The sequence below is a fragment of the Bos taurus genome, unplaced genomic scaffold (assembly GCF_002263795.3).
Source record: "Bos taurus isolate L1 Dominette 01449 registration number 42190680 breed Hereford unplaced genomic scaffold, ARS-UCD2.0 Leftover_ScbfJmS_1274, whole genome shotgun sequence".
NCBI classification, from domain to species: domain Eukaryota; kingdom Metazoa; phylum Chordata; class Mammalia; order Artiodactyla; family Bovidae; genus Bos; species Bos taurus.
The window spans coordinates 28,112-38,285 of record NW_020190379.1 but is presented as its reverse complement, the minus strand read 5'-3'; positions in this window follow the sequence as shown (position 1 = coordinate 38,285).

Genomic DNA, 10,174 nt, shown 5'->3' with positions numbered 1-10,174 from the left:
TGATTACTGGCTGGATCTGTCTCCCTCCTTTTCATTCCCCCCTTTTATCCTTCTGGCCACCTCTGTCTCCTTCCCCCTTCTTCTCTTCTCTGTATAACTCCATGAACATCTCTGAGTGGTCCAGTTGTGGAGTGCACATAAGGAAGTGACTACTGGCTTACCCCACTCTCTCCACTATTGATTCCACCTCATCTCATTTGGGTCACCTCTAACTCCCTCCTCCCTCTTCTCTTCTCCATGTAACCGCTGTGAACCTCTCTGGAGTGACCCTCACAGTAGAGAAACTTTTCATCTTTAACGTAAATGTTTTATCAATGGTGCTGTATAGAAGGAGAAAGTTTTGAAAATACTGTAAAAATAAGACCAATAAACTGGAAGCAGGAGGCTTAAGTCCAAACCCTGACTCCAGGGAACTCCTGACTCCAAGGAACATTAATAGACAGGAGCTCATTCAAACGCCTCCATTACCTACACTGAAACCAAGCACCACACAAGGCCAACAAAGTTCCAGGCAAGACATACCAAGCAAATTCTCCAGCAACAAAGGAACACAGCCCCTGAGCTTGAAGATACAAGCTGCCCAAAGTCACCCCAAAACCATAGACATCTCATAACTCATTACTGGACATTTCATTGCCACTCCAGAGAGAAGAAATACAGCTCCACCCACCATAACACCGACGCAAGCTTTCCCTAACCAGGAAACCTTGACAAGCCACCTGTACAAACCCACACACAGCGAGGAAAAGCCACAATAAAGAGAACTCCACAAACTGCCAGAATACAGAAAGAACACCCCAAACTCAGCAATTTAAACAAGATGAAGAGACAGAGGAATACCCAGCAGATAAAGAAACAGGATAAATGCCCACCAAACCAAACAAAAGAGGAAGGAGATAGGGAATCTACCTGATAAAGAATTTCCGAATAATGATAGTGAAATTGATCCAAAATCTTGAAATTAAAATGAATCACAGATAAATAGCCTGGAGACAAGGATGAGAAGATTGCAAGAAAGGTTTAACAAGGACCTAAGAAGAAATAAAAAAGAGTCAATATATAATGAATAATGCAATGAATGAAATTAAAAACACTCTGGAGGCAACAAATAGTAGAATAACAGAGGTAGAAGATAGGATAGTGAATTAGAAGATAGAATGGTAGAAATAAATGAATCAGAGAGGATAAAAGAAAAATGAATTAAAAGAAATGAGGACCAATCTCAGAGACCTCCCGGACCAATATTAAACACTACAACATTCGAATCATAGGGGTTCCAGAAGAAGGAAGACAAAAAGAAAAGACCATGAGAAAAATACTTGAGGAGATAATAGTTGAAAACTTCCCTAAAATGGGGAAGGAAATAATCACCCAAGTCCAAGAAACCCAGAAGAGTCCCAAACAGGATAAACCCAAGGAGAAACACCCCAAGACACATATTAACCAAATTAACAAAGATCAAACACAAAGAACAAATATTAAAGCAGCAAGGGAAAAAACAACAAATAACACACAAGGGAATTCCCATAAGGATAACAGCTGATCTTTCAATAGAAACTCTTCAAGCCAGGAGGGAATGGCAAGACATACTTAAAATGATGAAAGAAAATAACCTACAGCCCAGATTATTGTACCCAGCAAGGATTTCATTCAAGTATGAAGGAGAAATCAAAAGCTTTTCAGACAAGCAAAAGCTGAGAGAATTCAGCACCACCAAACCAGCTCTCCAACAAATACTAAGGGATATTCTCTAGACAGGAAACACAAAAATGGTGTATAAAATTCGAACCCAAAACAATAGAGTAAATGGCAATGGGATCATACTTATCAGTAATTACCTTAAACGTAAATGGGTTGAATGCCCCCAACCAAAGACAAAGACTGGCTGAATGGATACAAAAACAAGACCCCTACATATGTTTGTCTACAAGAGACCCACCTTCAAACAGGGGACACATAAACGGCGGGCGGGTCTGAAGTGAGGGCTGGAAAAAGATTTTTCCATTGCCAAATTGTGACCAAAAAGAAAGCAGGAGTCACAATACTCGTATTCATATAAATTAGACTTTAAAACAAAGGCTGTTGAAAGAGACAAAGATTGGTCACTTACATAATGATCAAAGGATCAATCCAAGAAGAAGATATAACAATTTATAAATATTATATGCACCCAACATGGGAGGCACCGCAATATGTAAGACAAATGCTAACAAGTATTGAAAGGGAAATTACCAATAACACAATAATAGTGGGACTTTAATACCCCACTCACACCTATGGATAGATCAGCTAAACAGAAAATTAACAAGGAAACACAAACTTTAAATGTATCATTTAAAGTTTGTGTTTCCTTGTTAATTTTGACCAGTTAGACCTAATTGGTATCTATAGGACAATTTCAATCCCAAAAACAATGAATTTCACCTTTTTCTTAAGCGCACATGGAGCCTTCTCCAGGATAGATCGCATCCTGGGCCATAAATCTAGCCTTGGTAAATTCAAAAAAATAGAAATCATTCCAAGCATCTTTTCTGACCACAATGCAGTAAGATTAGATCTCAATTACAGGAGAAAAACTATTAAAAATTCCAACATATGGAGGCTGAACAACACGCTGCTGAATAACCAACAAATCACAGAAGAAATCAAAAAGAAATCAAAATTGCATAGGAACGAATGAAGATGAAAACACACAACCCAAAACCTGTGGGACACGGTAAAAGCAGTCCTAAGGGAAAGTTCATAGCATACAGGCACACCTCAAGAAACAAGAAAAAAGTCAAATAAATAACCTAACTCTACACCTAAAGCAACTAGAAAAGGAAGAAATGAAGAACACCAGGGTTAGTAGAAGGAAAGAATCTTAAAAATTAGAGCAGAAATAAATGCAAAAGAAACAAAAGAGACCATAGCAAAAATCGACAAAACCAAAAGCTGGTTCTTTGAAAGGATGAATAAAATCGGCAAACCATTAGCCAGACTCATCAAGAAACAAAGGGAGAAAAATCAAATCAATAAAATTAGAAATGAAAATGGAGAGATCACAACAGACAACACAGAAATACAAAGGATCATAAGAGACTATTATCAACAATTATATGCCAATAAAATAGACAATGTGGAAGAAATGGACAAATTCTTAGAAAAGTACAACTTTCCAAAACTCGACCAGGAAGAAATAGAAAATCTTAACAGACCCATCACAAGCACGGAAATTGAAACTGTAATCAAAAATCTTCCAGCAAACAAAAGCCCAGGTCCAGACGGCTTCACAGCTGAATTTTACCAAAAATTTAGAGAAGAGCTAACACCCTATCCTGCTCAAACTCTTCCAGAAAATTGCAGAGGAAGGTTAAACTTTCCAAATCTTCATTCTATGAGGGCCACCATCACTCCCTAATACCAAAACCTGACACGAGATCCCACAAAAAAGGAAAACTACAGGCCAATATCACTGATGAACATAGATTGCAAAAATCCTTAACAAAATTCTAGCCAATCAGAATCCAACAACCACATTTAAAAGATTCATACACCATGACCAAGTGGGCTTTATCTCAGGATGCAAGAGATTCTTCAATATCTGCAAATTCAATCAATGTAATGACCACCACATTTAACAAATTGAAAAATAAAAAATACATGTTATCTTCAATATATGCAGAGAAAGCCTTTGACAAATTCAACACCCCATTTATGATAAAAAAAACTCTCCAGAAAGCAGAATAAGAAGGAACATACCTCAACATAATAAAAGCTATATATGACAAACCCACAGCAAACATTATCCTCAATGCTGAAAAATTGAAAGCATTTCCTCTAAAGTCAGGAACAAGACAACGGTGCCCACTTTCACCATTACTATTTCAACATAGTTTTGGAAGTTTTGGCCACAGCAATCAGAGCAGAAAAAGAAATAAAAGGAATCCGAATTGGAAAGAAGAAGTAAAACTCTCACTGTTTGCAGATGACATGATCCTCTACATAGAAACCCTAAAGACTCCACTAGAAAATTACTAGAACTAATCAATGACATTAGTAAAGTTGCAGGATGTAAAGTCAACACACAGAAATCCCTTCCATTCCTATACACTAATAATGAGAAAACAGAAGAGAAATTAAGGAAACAATTCCATTCACCATTGTAACGGAAAGAATAAAATACTTAGGAATGTATCTACCTAAAGAAACTAAAGACCTATATATAGAAACTATAAAACACTGGTGAAAGAAATCAAAGAGGACACGAATAGATGGAGAAATATACCATGTTCATGGATTGGAAGATCAATATAGTGAAAATGAGTATACTACCCAAAGCAATTTATAGATTCAATGCAATCCCTATCAAGCTACCAACAGTATTTTCACAGAGCTAGACCAAATAATTTCACAATTTGTATGGAAATACAAAAAACCTCGAACAGCCAAAGCGATCCTTGAGAAAGAAGAATGAACTGGAGGAATCAACCTACCTGACTTCAGGCTCTACTACAAAGCCACAGTTACCAAGACAGTATGGTACTGGCACACAGACAGAAATATAGAACAATGGAAAAAATAGAAAGCCCAGAGATAATCCACACACATATGGACACCTTATCTTTGACAAAGGAGGCAAGAATATACAATGGATTAAAGACAATCTCTTTAACAAGTGGTGCTGGGAAATCTGGTCACCACTTGTAAAAGAATGAAACTAGAACACTTTCTAACACCATACACAAAATAAACTCAAAATGGATTAAAGATCTCAACGTAAGACCAGAAACTACAAAACTCCTAGAGAGAACATAGGCAAAACACTCTCTGACATACATCACAGCAGGATCCTCTATGACCCACCTCCCAGAATATTGGAAATAAAAGCAAAAATAAACAAATGGGACCTAATTAACCTTAAAAGCTTCTGCACATCAAAGGAAACTATTAGCAAGGTGAAAAGACAGCCTTCAGAATGGGAGAAAATAATAGCAAATGAAGCAACTGACAAACAACTAATCTCAAAAATATACAAGCAACTCCTACAGCTCAACTCCAGAAAAATAAATGACCCAATCAAAAAAATGGGCCAAAGAACTAAATAGACATTTCTCCAAAGAAGACATACAGATGGCTAACAAACACATGAAAAGATGCTCAACATCACTCATTATCAGAGAAATGCAAATCAAGACCACTATGAGGTACCATTTCACACCAGTCAGAATGGCTGCGATCCAAAAGTCTACAAATAATAAATGCTGGAGAGGGTGTGGAGAAAAGGGAACCCTCTTACACTGTTGGTGGGAATGCAAACTAGTACAGCCACTATGGAGAACAGTGTGGAGATTCCTTAAAAACTGGAAATAGAACTGCCTTATGATCCAGCAATCCCACTGCTGGGCATACACACTGAGGAAACCAGAAGGGAAAGAGACACGTGTACCCCAATGTTCATCGCAGCACTGTTTATAATAGCCAGGACATGGAAGCAACCTAGATGTCCATCAGCAGATGAATGGATAAGAAAGCAGTGGTACATATACACAATGGAGTATTACTCAGCCATTAAAAAGAATACATTTGAATCAGTTCTAATGAGGTGGATGAAACTGGAGCCTATTATACAGAGTGAAGTAAGCCAGAAAGAAAAACACCAATACAGTATGCTAACGCATATATATGGAATTTAGAAAGATGGTAACAATAACCCTGTGTACGAGACAGCAAAGAGACAGTGATGTATAGAACAGTCTTATGGACTCTATGGAGAGGGAGAGGGTGGGAGATTTGGCGAATGCCATTGAGACATGTAAAATATCATGTTTGAAACAAGTTGTCAGTCCCGGTTCGATGCACGATACTGGATGCTTGGGGCTAGTGCACTGGGACGCCAGAGGATGGTATGGGGACAGAGGAGGAGGAGGTTTCAGGATGGGGAACACATTGTACCTGTGGTGGATTCATTTTGATATTTGGAAAACTAATACAATTATGTAAAATTTAAAATAAATAATAATAAAAAAAAAAGAACTGCCTAAAGTAGAAAGTCACATGAAATATTTTGATCCACACTCCATGCTCTGTAGATGGTCACTGGTAAATATGTGATGTATCCTTACAGACTGTATTTATAGTGGTGACAAACAGCGCTCAGTACAGAGTTCAACAGATAATAAACAAGGTTAATTCAATAAATGCTGTCCCCGCATGGACACAAATGTATGGAACGGCCACAAAGTCCAGACACAGGCTCCCTCTTTCTCCCACAAACATATATCTCCCCAAGTGCTTCTGAACATCTTCCTCTCTGAAACCTGGAAAGCTCCAGAGGGAGCCTTTTCAGCCAGTTTGTGGTCTTGATTGTGAAACCGTCTCAGACATAGAGCTTTGAGGCCCCTGGGTGTTTTTGCTGGCAGGTTGATTTTAGAAACTCCCACTCAAGAATCTCATTCTGTTGAAGCCTAGACCCTTTTGAATCCTGGAGGGACTGCCCCTAGGAGGGCTGCTTTGGAAGCCCTAGGCTACCATTTTAAACCTATGCAGTCACTTGGCCAACAAAGGTCTGTACAGTTAAAGCTATGGTTTTTCCAATGGTCATGTATGGATGTGACAGTTGGACTGTGAAGAAAGCTGAGCGCTGAAGAATTGATGCTTTTGAACTGTGGTGTTGGAGAAGACTCTTGAGAGTCCCTTGGACTGCAAGGAGGTCCAACCAGTCCATCGTAAATGAGATCAGTCCTGGGTGTTCATTGGAAGGACTGATGTTGAAGCTGAAACTCCAATACTTTAGCCACCTCATGCGAAGAGCTGACTCATTGGAAAAGCCCCTGATGCTGGAAAAGATTGAGGGCAGGAGGCAAAGGGGACGGCAGAGGATGAGATGGTTGGATGGCATCACTGACACGATGGACATGAGTTTGAGCAAATTCTGGGAGATAGGGGAGGACAGGGAAACCTGGTGTGCTACAGTCCATGGGGTCACAGAGTTGGACATGACTGAGTGACTGAACAACAAATTTCTATCAGCCTAGTCCTTTGCTACTCAGTGCAGTACATGGACCAGCACCACCTTGGAGCGTGTTAAAAGTGCAGAGTCTTGGGCCCTACTGGACTGGAATCTGCACTAGAGATCCCCCAGTGATTCTGGTGCCTGTTACAGATTGAGAAGCTCTGGCCCAGTCAACATCCCTGTTCCTAAGAGTCACCCAAGCGCTGGCCTGGACCACAGCTTGGCCAGCCCTTTCTCCTCTCCTTCACTTGCCCTAGCTTTTGAAATTTCCCTCAAGAGAAATCAGTCAATTTCTGGAGGGTCCATTGTAGCATTTTCTTCTTGCTTTAGCTAGGAGCCCTTCTTCACGCTCTTCTTGACCCTCCCAACATCCTGAGTTCTCCTTGGAATTGCTACTCTGAGCCTTGATCTTCTGCTGGTCCATCTTGGTGGCTTCTGCCCTTCTTGCCTCTGTGTCACCCCTTTAGCGATGCAGAGAGACAGGACTGTCCTTGAATGAATGGCCTGTGGCTCTTCCCTGTCATGGGTTTGACTCCCAACCAGTTGTGTTAACTTGGGCAAGTTATGCCACCTCTCTGTGCCTCTTGCCAGCTCCTGAATTTGCTTGCATAGACAATTACCCACACTGGTATCTAAATCACACCTCATGTCATCGTTCCAAGATGGACACATCTACCATCTTCTAAGGCTAACTCAGGCCAATGTGACAGACAGAGAAACATTCCAGACACTAAATTCTAGACAATAAATCAATCCAGAACAGATTGATTTATTGTCTTCCTGGTTGTTATTTATATAGACTGGCTGGCTGTTGGCCCTACCTACAGGACAACACAAGGGTAACAAATTGTTTTTCTTGGGATTCCTTAGACCTCAGCTGAGTATTAACGGTTCTTTGATAGCTACCCTCTCTGACAATCAAGGGTCCTCATGAAGGCAGGGTGATGCTGTCTTCCTTGGTGTTCTATGTATCGAAGTAGGAAGAGGATACAAAAAGCTGGATCCAGATACAGTAAGAATTATCCAGATCTGCCACTTGGTTGGTGTATAAAATGTATAGATGCATAAGACAGATTTCAGTTTTAGAAGAAAAGTTCTTTAAAAATAAGATACAATGTACATGCATGTAATCTGTTAGCCTACAATAAATAAGTCACTGAGACTCTTAACTCCCAGCTTAACCAAGATGACAAGAGAGGAATGCAATGTGGGAGCGTGGGCAGGTCGGGGTTAGGGAAGGGGAATGGCATGGCTACAACTACAAAAAAGTGAAACAATCCATAGGGGAAAAGGCTGTATGTGAGTGTAAGGGGAAAGCATTATTTTGTCCATGTAAATGATTGTGAAATCCAGTAGGATTTATACTACTATTTATCCTGAAGAAAGAATTCAATCACTTAACTAAAATGGAATCAGAGGATAGTGGTGTCTAGGAGATGATCACTCAAAACCTATTCTCACCAAGGTATCTTCTGGGATGAAGGCACTTCTGTATCAGGAGGACATCGATCACTACATCCTCACTCTGGACACACCCTCTTGGGCCTTCATATGTGATGGCACCAAATCTGTAATAAGACCTAGATACTTTAGGCTGTGATGATGTCCCCACGGTTTCTGAGCCTATTAAGGAATGTTATGGATACGAAAACAAAAGGAAGGAGAATAATCCAAATTAGCTTTCTCATTGAGCTGCATGGTCTGTGGTTTATGAATTTGTTAAGAACCCTAGATGGACATAAAATTGCTTGTAGCAAAATGGTTACTTTGCCATGGATGAACCTTAAAATCATTATGCTCACAGAAAGAAGCCAATACAAAGAGCACATGTTATATGATTCCATTTGTGTGAAATATCCCAAAAAGGCAAAATCTTACAGAGACAGGGCTGGGGGTGGGGTGACGTAAATGGGTATCAGGGGTCTCCTGCAGGGTGATGCAAGGTGTCCTAAACAGGACTGTGGGGATGGTAGCCCAACTCAGGATGGCTCCCAAAGGTCATTACATGTACATTCCAAATGGGAGAAGCTGATGGTATTTCTTGAAATTATACCTCAATCGAACTGTTAAACATTCACACTGCCTCACTCCATCAGGAACATCACAAAGGCTTCCTCTGGGGCTCAGTGACATGCTGTGGCTCACTCCAGCCCTTCTAGCTGCCTGGCCTTTTTGCCTCTTGATCATTCACCCTTTAATTTGTAAAATGTGCACAGTGAATGCAGGGTGATTTGGGGTGTGCAAGGGGAGGGTAGGCAACTGGAGACGTGTCTCTGATGCCAGTTAATGTGGTATAGTGTGAATTTCCAGCACCTGGTGCTACCATAATCATTGTTATAGCTTACTGGACCAATAAGATGAGGACTGGAAAATAAACTGCAAGCTGATTTGCCTTCTCTTTGAGTCTTTAATTCAGAGTTGGCCAAATCATTGCTCATTTGGTCTAAGCCCTCTTCCATGTAAGGGCTGGATTTTTTTGAAGACAGTTTTTTAAACAGCAGTTGTAGGTTACAGAGGAAGGTATAGAGGGCTCCATACACTCACTGGCTTCACACATGCATGTCCTCCCCATTATCAACACCCCCACCAGAGGGGACATCTGATACAATTGGATGAACCCCATTATTGACACATCATAAATCACCCAAAGTCCATAGATTACATTAGCATTCACTCTTGGTGTGACATATTCTATGGGTTTCGCAACAACTGTATAACAATACCTTGTTCCTCATTATTGGAGCTGGATTTTGAGTTTAAAACTACTGGAAAATGCTGGGCTTTCCTGAAAGATAGTACTGTGTCCATAGAGAGTTGGTAATGTGTCTGATACACAAGGCTATCTTAATCCTATTCCCCTTCGGAGGTGTGCAAGTAGATACAGCTGAACCTGTTATGAATTTGGGAAAGACCTGGGGAAAATTCTGATGGTCAAATCTCATTATATTGTCCCTCTGTTGTTAAAAACAGTAACTGTTGCTTGGAGATACAAATGTGTCTGTAGAAGCTGTTTTGTTCTTCTTCACCTTGATGTGAATTTGTCAAGGGACTTGGTGCCAAACCTTTTTTCTATTCTTGTGCATAATTCTACAGTGCATAAGAAATAAGACATGTCTTAAAAAGAGCATGGCTTGCTAATAGCAAAAGAATATGTGCCAGAACTCATTTCATAGCTAAGAA